This window comes from Neoarius graeffei, chromosome 2, assembly GCF_027579695.1.
Source record: "Neoarius graeffei isolate fNeoGra1 chromosome 2, fNeoGra1.pri, whole genome shotgun sequence".
In the NCBI taxonomy this organism is placed as follows: Eukaryota; Metazoa; Chordata; class Actinopteri; order Siluriformes; family Ariidae; genus Neoarius; species Neoarius graeffei.
The window spans coordinates 115,579,183-115,593,966 of NC_083570.1; positions in this window are offsets into that span (position 1 = coordinate 115,579,183).

Below are 14,784 nucleotides of genomic sequence, written 5' to 3' on the forward strand. Positions count from 1 at the left end.
TGTACCGGTCCATCGTGGTAAAGAGGGAGCTGATCCGGAAGGCAAAGCTTTCGATTTACCAGTCAATCAATGTTCCAACCCTCACCTATGGTCATGAGCTTTGGGTAATGTCCAAAATTGAGATTCTGGATACAAGCGGCTGAAATGAGTTTTCTCTGGAGGGTGGCTGGGCTCACCCTTAGAGATAGGGTGAGGAGCTCAGACATCAGGAAGGATCTTGGAGTTGAACCGCTGCTCCTTCATGTTGAAAGGAGTCAGCTGAGGTGGTTTGGGCATCTGATTAGGATGATTCCTGGGCACCTTCCTCTGGAGGTTTTCTGGGCATGTCCAACTGGGAGGAGACCTCGGGGTAGACCCAGAACACGCTGGAGAGATTATATATCTCATCTGGCCTGGGAGCACCTTGGGATCCCCCATGAGGAACTGGAAAGTATTGCTGCCACTACAACCTGACCTCAGATAAGTGGAAGAAAATGGATGGGCAGATGAATGGAATATTATTATTATTATTATTATTATTCCTTGAACAGAAACTTCAATTCTCCTCACTTGATTCCATAAACCTGTATTTCATCATCCCACCACCCAAAGTTGATTTTTTTTCCTATCACAGCACACCCCAAAGTGTTTTATTCCTCTTATACTTCATCAATTTGCCAGTGATTACTTTTTATCTACTGATAAAAGCATGAGCTCTCATTTTTATCAATTTATAGTTACCTTTAATGTTATGAAGTGTCCACTGCCCAAGTCCCTGTGAATGTGCTTTTACTATAGAAATGATACCATATTCAAACAAGTGCATTAATATAAACCTGTGACTTGGAGCCACACTACTGTCAAAGCTGCTGTTCCAGAGAATTAATCAACACCTTTGCATTCAGGAATTCGACAGTGCTGTGGTGTAATAATAACAATAATATTTGCCTGTGTCTCTGGGTTCAGGATGTGAAGGTCAGCGTTAATGCCATGCGTCACATTCGCCACGCTTCCAGAAATACTGTGGATATTTGTTGAGCAACAATGTGTCTGTTTCATTCAGTCCAAAACAAATGCCTCCTCACCGCAGCTCTCTCTCTCTCTCCCCTCTTTCTGTCTTTCTCTCTCCCCTCTCTCGCCCTCTCTCTCTCCCTGTGTCTCTCTCTCTCTTTCCCTTCTCTGTCTCTCTCTGTCCCTCTCCCCATCTCTCTCTCCCTTCTGTATCTCTCTCTCTCTTCTGTCTCTCCCCTCTCTGTCTCTCTCTCCTCTCTCTCTGTCTGTCTCTCACCCTCGCTCTCTCTCTGTCTCGCCCCCCTCCCAGCATAGTTCACGTTTCATAACTTTCTCATGTTAACACAAAGGCAACAACAAACAAACAAACATGTCGTCGAAACATGTCAGGTAAACAAACCTAAAAAATTAGATGTCTGATAAAAAAGAAAAAACTAACAATAAACAAACAAACAAATAAACGTGTGTGTTTGAAATCCTGCTTTGCCTAGAGACATGACCTGTTGTTGAACGCAGTATCGTGTGTGTGTGGCCATGCCTTAGGCTCTGTGGGTCTTGCTGGACTGTGCAAACATCTAAGATTAAAAGGATAATTGGGATTGGGTCGTTTTCTCTCTCTCTCTCTCTCTCTCTCTCTCTCTCACACACACACACACACACCTTGTGGGCAGACAGTAAAATTCCAGAAATTCTTTCAGCATTGAACAGGTGAGCCTCTGTTTTCGTTCTACGGCCCAGGCAGTGCTTCCCTTCAGTGAACAAATTAAATAATAACTCAAACATGTAAGTTTCCATGATGATACTTATTTAATAATTAATGATAATGGTTTTAACAATAGCTTTTCCTTCATTAATTCATTAATCATTTAGTGTGCAATAGAGATGAACAGTAATGTATTTAAAGGCTTGGATTATAGTTTAAATCCATAATTATTAACCACTCGGCATTTCGTTCTATGGTGCACTGTAACAGGTTTACTGTATAAAGCACACATGATGGTGCAGCACGAGTCCATGCATAAGCCTGAAGTCAAACACTGAAACCAACCGAGTCTAAATGTACCCAATGGCACTTTGTTTAGTCACTGGAGTGGAACCACCAAGTGTACTTCATTTGTAGTTTTAATGTGTATTTTTATAATAAAAAATTGTTTAAGACACAACATTACAGCATTATTTTAAATCCCTTATCTAAGACACACCACATACACTTCCTAAGATACACACAGCAAAGAATCAAAAATGGACCTTTAATCGTACCAAGGAAAGGTACACTTTAGTACCTTTATTTCTGGTTTTGTTTTTGACTGAGGCAGGTGAAGGAACATGTCATGGATACAACTGAGTTACAAACAAATGATGACAAAAAACAGAACAGCAAAACAAAGTAGGGATAGGGTGTGGTCCCATGCGTGGCATAGCACAGCCTTTATATTCCACATGGACTACTTCACCATTCAGCAGGATAATGTTCCCGACCGAGCACAAGGCCAAGGCAAAAAAAAAAAGTTCAACAGTGGCCAAGTCAACATCCAGATCTGAATCCCACTGAGATTAGATTGTGTGGCAAGGTTTGAAAATTGCAGTCAATACACAATATCTAATCAACCTGAAAAACCTGGAGCAAGTCTGCCAGGAAGAATGGGTGAAAATCACTTCAGGAACTTATGCCAACAGACATAAAGCTGGTATTGCAGTGACCAAGAACTCTTGCTCTAGCATCTTGGGCAAATCCCAATTTGTTTAGTCCATGCATTCTACTCAAATGATCCAGTTTCACTTGTAAAGAAACTCCATTTACATTCTGCTCTGAACTAAAAGTAGCACTGTGAGTCAACACTTTCAGCTCAGAGCTTTAAGGTACACCATATCACATTAGCTAGCATTAGCAACAACATCTAAGGGAAGTGGTGGATCAGTCCTGAAAGGCTCTGACCTATGGAACTGAAGGTTGTGCATTCAAATCCCAGTCTTTAACCTTCAACTGCTCAGTTGTATCCTTAAGGGGTGGCATGGTGGTGTAATGGTTAGCACTCAGTACGTTTACATGCGCATCCAAATCGAGCTGCTGTCGGTAATCGAGCAAAGGGTCCCAGCAGGGGTGCCAGAGAAATCCAATCCTACATGCACACAAGGAAATCGAGCTATTGTGTGAGGTACATTGTGCACCCGAGCCACAGGTGGCGCAACACGCCCCATCGTGTTGGTACATTTCCGGTTGTCGTCATGAAGAAGAGCTATTCAAGAGTGTAAACAAAGTTATCAGTTCCGTGTTCGCCATTGGCGTTTTTCTCCCGTCCATGAATTTTAATATATTCAACTCCTTAAGCTGAATGAGCATGAACTCTGTCTCCTCATTGCTCCAGAAGTGCACGTTTCTGCTCGCCATTTTCTCTTCTTCGTTTGTTCCTCCTGACCTCTTCTGCTGCTCGCTACTACTGTTGTCATGCCGACCGAGGCTGTCGTGTTTCCCGCTTGTGGTCTCGTCACTTGTCACTTCCGGAAGGAGCAGTGCTGAAGTAAGTAGCTCAACTACGTAGCTCGATAGGGTTTACATGCACTAAGTAGCTCGGCAAAAATCACATAATCTAGGTCGTGTAGCTCGATTACGAGAAATCAAGTTCGCTTCAATTTCAGCCTAGCTAAGGTGTTTCCATGGCATTTAGAACTTCGATTTCAGTCGAGCAACGGCAGAAATTCGATTTTCTCTATGTGCATGTAAACGCACTCACTGTCACCTCACAGCAAAAAGGTTATGGGCTCAAATCCCACGACCAACAGGAGCCTTTCTGTGTGAAGTTTGCATGTTCTCCCTGTGTCTACATGGGTTTCATCCAGGTGCTCTGGTTTCCCCCACAGTGCAAAGACATGCAGGTTAGGTAAAAATACCCAGCCACTGGGTTTGCATAAGCTAGTGCATACTTAGTGTCGGTCCTAAGCCTGGATAGATTGGGGAGGGTTGCGTCAGGAAGGGCGTCTGGTGTAAAACCTCTGCCAAAGGGGTTTGAAAATAAATTGGGGCATTGCCCTGTATTCTTCCCCTGTTGTGAACTATGTGATAAATTAAGGTTTGTTTTGTTTTGATAAAAGGGTCAGCTAACTGAGGAAAATGGAACTGTTATCAAGGAAGACCAAGGTAAGATCATGAGATCACAAGCATGTATGACTGACTAGCGTCACTCTGAAAGACAACTTTCCCATCCAGAGAGCATGGATAATTATGCTGACTTCATTGTCAGAACCTGAACTTGTGAACTTCTAATGAGAGTGCAAACATTTTAACCATTTGTTTACCCAGGAAGGAACACAAACTACTCATGTAATTTAGTATCCTGATACCCTGCAGGGAAACACTGCTCTTTCAACTGCTGCTGGATGAACTGCCTGGAAAACAAAGTGTGTAAGGCTCTGTAAGGCCACTTACTCTGTCTGTTTAGTGCTCCAAATATCTATATCTTTATTTGGATTTAACTCCATGAAGTAATCCTGAAGGCTTTTTTATTATTACACTTGAACCTAGACCATGGGGGAAGCCATGGCCTTGAGGTTAGATAAGCAGCTCTGGGACCAAAAGGTCACCAGTTCAATTCTCTGGACCAGTATATGGCTGAAGTGCCCTTGAGCAAGGTATCTAACCCCCAACTGCTTCCCAGGCTGCTCTGGATAAGGGCATCTGCTCAATGCCATGAATGTAATGTAACGTAATACTAGGCCTGTCACGATAACAAATTCTGTTGGATGATATATTGTCTCAGAAATTATTGTGAAAAACAATATTATTGTTGATGTCTTTTCAAGACAATTTTATGCCACTAGTAAAATAATAATGATCATGCAAATACACCCTTTCAAAGAACAGTAAACTTTAATGAAGTCAACTTATTCAATTCAACAGTGGAACATAAAAAATATATAAATATAAATAAATAACCTAAAGAAATAAAACAACAATCAAACAAAACCACTCACAACAAAAACAATAAATAAAATACAATCTAGGGCTCTTAAAAATTGCACTTAAGTAAATATTAACTTGGCACAGGGTAATAAAGACATTCTTTTCTTCACAGGCAACATTCTGCCAATCCAGTTTCTCAAAGATTAGCACCCAGATAAACAAAAAGTGCAAAGTAACAACGTATTGCCAGCTGTCATTTGGATAAAACTAACAACAATTAGAACGAGATAACATGTAGGCAAGGGTGTAGGTTTGGTATTAACATTGGTGGGGACATAAACCCAATGCCAACCCCCAGTGGCGCCAACTTCAGGTCAACATTAGAAGGTCACAATATTTTGCTCCGTTGTGTTCCACCAAAAGAGTCTCCATCATCTCTCCAAAGGCCAGACTTTTAACATTTGAAGTTCAGAACTGTAGTAATTCATGATTAATAATAATAACATGCAATTCGGCAACAATTCAGTGGTGTAGTGGTTAGCGCTGTCGCCTCACAGCAAGAAGGTCCGGGTTCAAGCCCCGTGGCCGGCGAGGGCCTTTCTGTGCGGAGTTTGCATGTTCTCCCCGTGTCCACGTGGGTTTCCTCTGGGTGCTCCGGTTTCCCCCACAGTCCAAAGACATGCAGGTTAGGTTAACTGGTGACTCTAAATTGACCGTAGGTGTGAGTGTGAATGGTTGTCTGTGTCTATGTGTCAGCCCTGTGATGACCTGGCGACTTGTCCAGGGTGTACCCCGCCTTTCGCCCGTAGTCAGCTGGGATAGGCTCCAGCTTGCCTGCAACCCTGTAGAAGGATAAAGCGGCTAGAGATAATGAGATGAGATGAGATTTTCATTTACCGTACGATAAGACGGTATATTGAATATTGTGACAGGCCTACGTAATACTGCTACACCTATGGGAACACTGGCTCTTGAGACACACCCAGATGTACAAATGGTGTATGAATTCTGGCTCTGAAGGTTCAAACTCTATCACTCCAGCTCGTAATCGGTCTCAACTTGATATGCACAGGACTTTTTGTAAATCCTGGTAGTTCTTTGTACTTGCCAGCAATATTTTGATTAAGAAATTTAGTCATTTATTTCCTGGAAAACAAGCTAATTAGTAGCTTAATTCAAAGCACCATGACTAGGATATTAGTACTGTAAATGCATCACACAGCACTGAATGTTGGGAAGCCAGTCCCAGTACACACCTCTAGTCTCAATCACATTTCTGGCAAAGCTTTTAAAAAATGAAATAGACCTCCTATTTGACACCTTTCTGTTTTAGCAGCATTCACTTTTTCAGCAGTTTGTGCTATGGAAGCTGTTCCATGGGAGTGGACCATGTGGGCTAGCCTTCATGCTAGCCCACATGAAACTCTTCAAGGACAATCTCAAAGTGTCGCTCAAAACCCTAGAAATAGATCTCAACTCCTGGGAGTCGCTTGCTCAGGATCGTCCAGCATGGCGAGCAAAGCTCACCAGTGGTGCACGTGCAGTAGAGATGAAACACATCGCCAAGGCCCAGAAGAAACGAGTTGCCCAGAAGAAGGCTCCAACTATCGCTACCCCCACTACAGCATCTACCCACGCATGCCTGATATGTGGACATACCTTCAAAGCCCAGATTGGCCTCATCAGTCACCTCGTCCAAACCCACAACCACCAGCCACCAAATTGAAGTCATGGTCATTTATGATCCCGAAAGACAAACATCATCACCACCATCAGATCAAGATGTTTTCAGTGGCCTAAATGAGAGTGATGCATTAATAAAGAGCAGGCTATGCTATTCAAAAGTAATTATTAAAACATGGCCATGATTTAATTAAAATGAGGGAACACATTAGTAAAACATGGCCATGATATAAATTTTTTTCTTTTTGTGTTATGGCCAGGGCTCCATACAGTGGTGCTTGAAAATTTGTGAACCCTTTAGAATTTTCTATATTTCTGCATAAATATGACCTAAAACATCATCAGATTTTCACACAAGTCCTAAAAGTAGATAAAGAGAACCCAGTTAAACAAATAACTGGGGACTGGAGTGCTGGGCGATGTCAATTTTCCCTTTTGAACCTCCGGCCTCAGCTCTGCCTTCTCTGGACCCACCAACACCAACGCCACGGGGACCTCCTCATTCCAAAGTTTTAACAGATTGAGGTGGTAAATCTGTAATGCCCCACCCCTGTCCGTTCGCCTCACCTCATGGTCGATGTCCCCGACTCACAGTGTGACTCAAAGGGTCCTTGCTACCTGGCGATCAATTTGGAGCTTGACGTGGGCAACAACATGAGTACCTTATCTCCTGGTGTGAATTCCCTAAGGCGCGTGCCCCTGTCGTACAGACGGACTTGACGTTCTTGGGCCTGCCACAAATTCTCCCGGGTTTCGGCACCACTGTGGCAATGGCTTAAGGTGGGTGGAGCACAGAAGCACAGCAAGCCAGAACTGAGTTCACACAACTCTTTTATTTTAGCTTTTCAGCTGTTTACTCTACACTCTCCCAGTCACACGTGTGCGCGCACACATAAGCATTCTGGTTGGGGAGAGAGCTCCCTTCCTCTGCTCTCCCTCTCCTCTTATAGGGCGTGGTCACTGGGGAAGACACACAAACACAGGTTAATTCCCGTCAGGTGCAGTGATTCTGCCACTTACCTTCCCTGACTCCGCCCTCCATTCACAGACCGACGCTTGGCCATGCCCCCGCTGCCACATAATCTCATCTCATCTGATTATCTCTAGCCACTTTATCCTTCTACAGGGTCGCAGGCAAGCTGGAGCCTATCCCAGCTGACTACGGGCGAAAGGCGGGGTACACCCTGGACAAGTCGCCAGGTCATCACAGGGCTGACACATAGACACAGACAACCATTCACACTCACATTCACACCTACGGTCAATTTAGAGTCACCAGTTAACCTAACCTGCATGTCTTTGGACTGTGGGGGAAACCGGAGCACCCGGAGGAAACCCACGCGGACACGGGGAGAACATGCAAACTCCGCACAGAAAGGCCCTCGCCGGGCACGGGGCTCGAACCCGGACCTTCTTGCTGTGAGGCGACAGCGCTAACCACTACACCACCGTGCCGTCCCCTGAGGGAAAATGTGATTAGTGATTTGAATATGATTCTTGTGACTGGTTTGAATATTTCACAACTAATTTAGATGCGATACAGCAACAATACTGTATAAAATCTTCATTTCCGTTCTGCAGATGAATGTTTAGATGCTATCTCTCTCTCTCCCTACCTGTCTCTGTTCTCATTCCTGAAACCCGACACCTCTGTGGTTTACGATGATAAGCTGCCAGAGGTTTGACAAATACAAAGCAGCATGTTGAATGCTGAACAGGTGTGACATAACAAGAGAGAAAAGTCACATTTTGCAGTTCAAATAGAAGTCTAATCTCATTATTATTATTAGCCGCTGTTTGTTCTGGTTAAAGGCATTTGATCAGAGCTCAAAAGCAGTAAAGCAGTCTCACTTCACTGCATTCACTCAGGATATTTTATAAGTGTAGCCAGTGTATATAGTGCCCGCCACAATTATTGGCACCACTTGTAAAAAAAACAACACCTTTTGATGAAGTAGCTTCATCTTACACTGAAAAAATGAGAACAACAATCCAACCTTTACTTTGAAAAACACTGTACTTTAAAAATGTCAGTCCTATTCAGGTGGTATTAGTTTCTCCTGAGAGTTATAAATTCACAAATTTTCCCGGCTATGAACCTGGATGTTTGCACAACACAACACATGATCCTGATTGCATTTTTAAATGCTAAGCTCCACAAGGTATCAAATCAAGCTATTGTCTTGCCTCGAAGTGTTCTGATAATCTGATTATTCTGAGCAGGTATGTTGGAGAATGAAATATCTTGAATAAAGAAGTGTTTGACATGAAAGATAAATAACTTATTTTAATTTAACAGAATTGTGCAATGAACCTGCCATATCTTTGACCTTAAACAAACAAAAGTTATACAGAAGAAAAATTCAGCCACACCTTCTCTACTCACTGAAACAAGCCTGAACACACAGAAGAACAAAGTTTGAGGGTTTAAATGTTGGTGGGATTAAATGTGACATAGATAATTGTGGAACTGATCCAAGGTTCAAAAAGAGTTTGTGATTACGTGGCAGGGGGTGGCACGGTGGTGTAGTGGTTAGCGCTGTCGCCTCACAGCAAGAAGGTCCGGGTTCGAGCCCCATGGCCGGCGAGGGCCTTTCTGTGTGGAGTTTGCATGTTCTCCCCGTGTCCGCGTGGGTTTGCTCCGGTTTCCCCCACAGTCCAAAGACATGCAGGTTAGGTTAACTGGTGACTCTAAATTGACCGTAGGTTTGAATGTGAATGGTTGTCTGTGTCTATGTGTCAGCCCTGTGATGACCTGGCGACTTGTCCAGGGTGTACCCCGCCTTTCGCCCGTAGTCAGCTGGGATAGGCTCCAGCTTGCCTGCGACCCTGTAGAACAGGATAAAGTGGCTAGAGATAATGAGAAATGACATTTTCCCCCATTCAGATGGTTGATGTGATGTGAACATTACCTGTAGTCTCTGGTCTAGATGTGCAGATTTTATGCATTGTACTGCTGCCAGAGTTCCTAATAAAGTGCTCAGAGACTATATAAAACATATCAAGTTTCTGTTCCACTAGTATCTGCTAAGAAATCATAAAACGGATTCTAAGTGCACAACTATTATCCTTTAATAAAATGAACTGTAGATGCAGATGGTTTAGTGCTCATGTGCCATGAACAGGTCTTAACAGTAACATCGCTCTAATAATAAACTAAATGAACCTGTCTGGGTGTGTTCTCCGGTGTTTTATGAAGTTCATTGTAGTCGATCCAGTGTCTTAAATGATCTTCCGGCATACTTTGCACATGGGGTGGTGGTGTTGAGGTGGTGCAGGAGCGGATGTATCCCAGAATAAATAAAGAAAATAAAGCAACTACAAATAAAAATTCTTTCCGTACTGCTTTCCACACCTGCGTCTTATTTATCCACAGAATTTTTGTTCGAAGTTTCGATGTTGTTTGTGAGATCCAAACCTAAGACAATTTTCTATCACGAGGTGAGAGACAAGAAAGTTTTTTGCACCTCAAATCTTGAACCTCTTTGTGTGAAATGACGAATGGATAACGTATACGCGTAAGCTTTTTTTTTTTTTAGTATCACTGTGCATCGGTGTACGTCCTATGATTATCACTGGAATCAATAACAAGGGCTCCAAAGTGGTGGAACGGAAAAGCGTTCAGGAGTTTTTGAATCCTGACAGTGAATGCCACAAATATTTGTGGCTGGGTGTCCCATGAGTCCAACAGCGACATGAACCAATCCTGGGTCTTTCTGAGCTCATGTATGCAGAAGAGGGTAGATAGCGCCTTCCACAAAGTGTGTTATTTTTCAATACATTTCAGTCCAGAATGTTAATCTGTGTGACTTTTGTGTTGTTGATGTTTGGGGGAAGCCATGGTTTAAAGGTTAGCGAAGCAACTTTCGGACCAAAAGGTCGCTGGTTTGATTCCCTGGACCAGCAAGAATGCTTGAAGTACCCTTATGGCCCTTTTCCACTACCCTTTTTCAGCTCACTTCAGCTCGCTTCAGCTCACTTCAGCCCGACACGGCTCGCGTTTCGACTACCTCAAAACAGCACGACTCAGCTCGCTTCAGCCCTGCTTAGCCCCCAAAACTCGCACGGTTTTGGAGTGGGGCTGAAACGAGCCAAACCGAGCTGAGTGAGGCTGGGGGCGTGAGCAGACACTCCCCTGTGCACTGATTGGTGAGGAGGAGTGTCCTCACATGCCCACACATGCCCCGCGAGCACGCTGGGATCTGTAAACACCGTAAACCCGGAAGAAGAAGAATTATGAGAATTTCTGAAGCCTTATGCGCCTCGCCTCATCTATACGCTCTTGCCAGTATCTGTTGGCGTTGTCGGTGACAACAAGCCACAGCACCAAGACCAGCAACACTAACGACTCCATGTCCTCCATGTTTATTGTTTACTATCCGGGTCGTGAGACTACCGCTTAAAAGATCACTGATGTCACTGTTTGCGCCGCTTAACGACATCATGTGACGTCCACCCACTTTCGCTAACTCCACCCAATGTGTCCACCCACTTCCAGCCAGCATGGTTCAGCGCGGTTGTAGTCGAAATGCAACTCCAACAGCCCCACTCAGCCCAACTCAGCACGGCACGGCTCAGCCTGACTCAGCCGCGTTTGTAGTGGAAAAGCGGCATTAGGCACCTAACCCCCAACTGCTCCCCAGGCTGCTCTGAGTATGCTATACGTCACTCTGGATAAGAGCATCTGCTAAATGCCTGTAATGTAATATAATCTGAGTCACATGGCTACCACCCCATACTCCTCCACCCTTACAGCCTTTATCCTCTCCTCTTTCCTTGTTCAGTCATTGTCTCCTGATTGTTTGCACCTATTAGTCATTCGTTTGTCTGTCCTAGGGTCTGTAGAGCCAGGTTTTTGTGTATTCAGTCCATCCTTCCCTGTTTATTGTATTTCCATGATTATAAAATGAGCCCTGTTCTGCCTTCTTATGTGTCTTTTGTGATCCATATTAAGGTAGACAGGTTGTACAGGGGGCGGCATGGTGGTATAGTGTATTATACAATTATATGGTATAGTATTTAGTTGGCACTGTCGCCTCACAGCAAGAAGGTCCTGGGTTCGAGCCCAGCGGCCGACGAGGGCCTTTCTGTGTAGAGTTTGCATGGTGTCTGCATGGGTTTCCTCTGGGTGCTCCGGTTTCCCCCACAGTCCAAAGGCATGCAGGTTAGGCTAATTGGTGGCTCTAAATTGACCGTGAGTGTGAATGGTTGTCTATGTGTCAGCCCTGTGATAACCTGGCGACTTGTCCAGGATGTACCCCACCTCTCGCCCATAGTCAGCTAGGATAGGCTCCAGCTTGCCTGCGACCCTGTTAAATAGGCTAAGCGGCTACAGATAATGGATGGAAGGTTGTCCAGGACAACAATTATCATCATCTTTTTTATTTGTACTTAAAGAGACATTCTGAAACTGAACTTGCCAAACTCACCTTTTTTATGCTATTGTATGGACTGGGCAGTGTGATACTCAGCCCGTGTTCTAACCACACCCAGCTATTACAATGACAAGTTTTAAAGGTTTTTCCTTTAACAAGTCAATCACACGCACATTCTTCCTGTCCTTCCTTCCCTTCCGGCTGCCCGAACATGTCTCTATTCTGTTATTAATGTAATAATATCTGAACTGTGCCTTAATTGTTGTTACCTTACCTTGATAAATAATAATACATTTTAACAATTGTGAAATAATTAGAATAATATGCAAAGTATTTAGTTGGTATTTAATTACGTTACATTCCAGACTATTAGCAGACGCTCTTATCCAGAGTGACGTACAACACATCAAGAGCATCCTGGCGGGCAGGTGGGGGTTAAGTGCCTTGCTCAAGGGCACTTCATCCATCCCTGATGGTCCAGGGAATCAAACCAGTGAGCTTTTGGTCCCAAAGCTGCTTCTTTAACCTTTAGGCCATGACTTCCTGTTGATTGATTAATTAATTAATCAATTAAAGCAACACTAGGTAGGAATTTTACTTTAAATTATCAGCTTCAAATTCATTTTGATGACAAACTGACTACTCGCTGGAGCAACAAAGTTTTAGTTTTGCTGAAACATCGTGTTCGCTAAGTGTTTGTGGAGTTTGTGTGTAATTGACATTATGTAGACATAAAATATACACTGGGCAGGGAGATCTAGCATGAGCTAGCTGAGATAGGTTTACAAAGTTGCAAGCTTTCAAGGCTTATTTGGTTTTAGATTGGTAAAGACTGACCAAACATTTTGGCGTGAGATTAAGTTATTTATTTGCATGCCAGCCTGAGATACAAATGAGCTTAGATGACTTTTGTCATCCAGAAAAACTGCAACTCTCCATGAGACAGAGACAACACTGATAAGGTCACGGCCAACACATACATGTCAACCTATACGGAATATCCGTATTTTATACGGATTTGATTCAATAAACGTAGTATACGGGCGTATAAATAAAGTTATACAGATTCTTTAAAAAAAAAGTTAATATTTATTTAGAGCTATAATCAATTCCCACAATGATAAACGTAATGTACAGCACAGACAGCCAGTAAAGAGTCTTATGAAATTGCGTGTTATCTTGTGGTATGAAATTGTGAAATTATGAAATTGGTCTTCCAGTGAAAAGAAATGATGTGTATCATACTATTTTAAAATAAATGACAAATATTTACATGTGGGCGGCACAGTGGTGTAGTGGTTAGCGCTGTCGCCTCACAGCAAGAAGGTCCTGGGTTCGAGCCCCATGGCCGGAGAGGGCCTTTCTGTGTGGAGTTTGCATGTTCTCCCCGTGTCCGCGTGGGTTTCCTCCGGGTGCTCCGGTTTCCCCCACAGTCCAAAGACATGCAGGTTAGGTTAACTGGTGACTCTAAATTGACCGTAGGTGTGAATGGTTGTCTGTGTCTATGTGTCAGCCCTGTGATAACCTGGCGACTTGTCCAGGGTGTACCCCGCCTTTCGCCCGTAGTCAGCTGGGATAGGCTCCAGCTCGCCTGCGACCCTGTAGAAGGATAAAGCGGCTAGAGATAATGAGATGAGATGAATGAGATATTTACATGTGATGGAAATTACATTTGTGCAAGGGGAGTCGGGAAATCTGTTAAAAATCACCAACTTGTCTTAGAATATCAGTGTGTTCTCTTATGAACCATCAAACTAGTGTGACAATTTATATTTTCACACTTTTTTCCCCTTCAAGTTCACAAGGCCAATAGTGCCCATAGTTAAAGAATCACCCATGTATATGGACACAGTGTCTCAGTCTCCTGGCACTGCATGTAAGGATGCTTCCCAAATCTCACCAGATCCATCGACTAGTGGAAACAGTGAACTCCCACAGAATTTCAGTGAGACCTTCCTCAGGAATATTTGTTTATTCTATCTAAGATTGCAAGGGCAGCTCCTTCTCCCAGCTTCAACAATACAGACTATTGTTGAAGAGATGCAAAATCTGTATGAGTTAGGACAGGATTACACTTTAAGTAATCTTCGTTCACTTTTAAAAGATGATATGAGTCTAACAGATGATGACGTCACTAAATTCTGTGATTGTGTTAGAGATTCAGATCAAGCGGCTGCTCCGAAGATGTGAAAGAAATGCATACATGTCAACCTATACACAATGTCCGTATTTTATACGGATTTGATTCAATAAACGTAGTATACGGGCGTATAAATAAAGTTATACGGATTCTTTAAAAAGACTTCATTAGAGCTATAATCAATTCCCACGATGATAAAAGAGCGCATAACATTTACAAACGTACTGTACACCACAGACAGCCAGTAAAGAGTCTTATGAAATCGCCCGTTATCTTGTGGTAGCGAGACTTCGTTCCACTTTTGATCATGCGCACACCGCATTGCGAGAATCCCGCCAACCGTGAAGTCATAGACATATAAACATAGACACCGCCTTCTGCGTAGAATCATACGTCATCCTCGCCGCCATATTGGATGTGGCAAAGTGGAGATTCTTCACCCGTCTCTGGTATAGCGTCTAGACAGTAGCCGAGAATAAAGATGCCTCATTCATGTGCTGCGTTTAACTGTACCAACAGGTTTGCCGTCCAAACGAGATCACATGGGATTACCTTTCACAGGCGAGACTGGAAAAATACTTTGTATTCATTCTGAAGGTTTATTGTTATTAATATTGAATAAAAAGTAACTGGGATATATCATTGTTAATTATCATTCAAATTTTAGGTAAATTATTTTAATTTGCATCTTATACGGA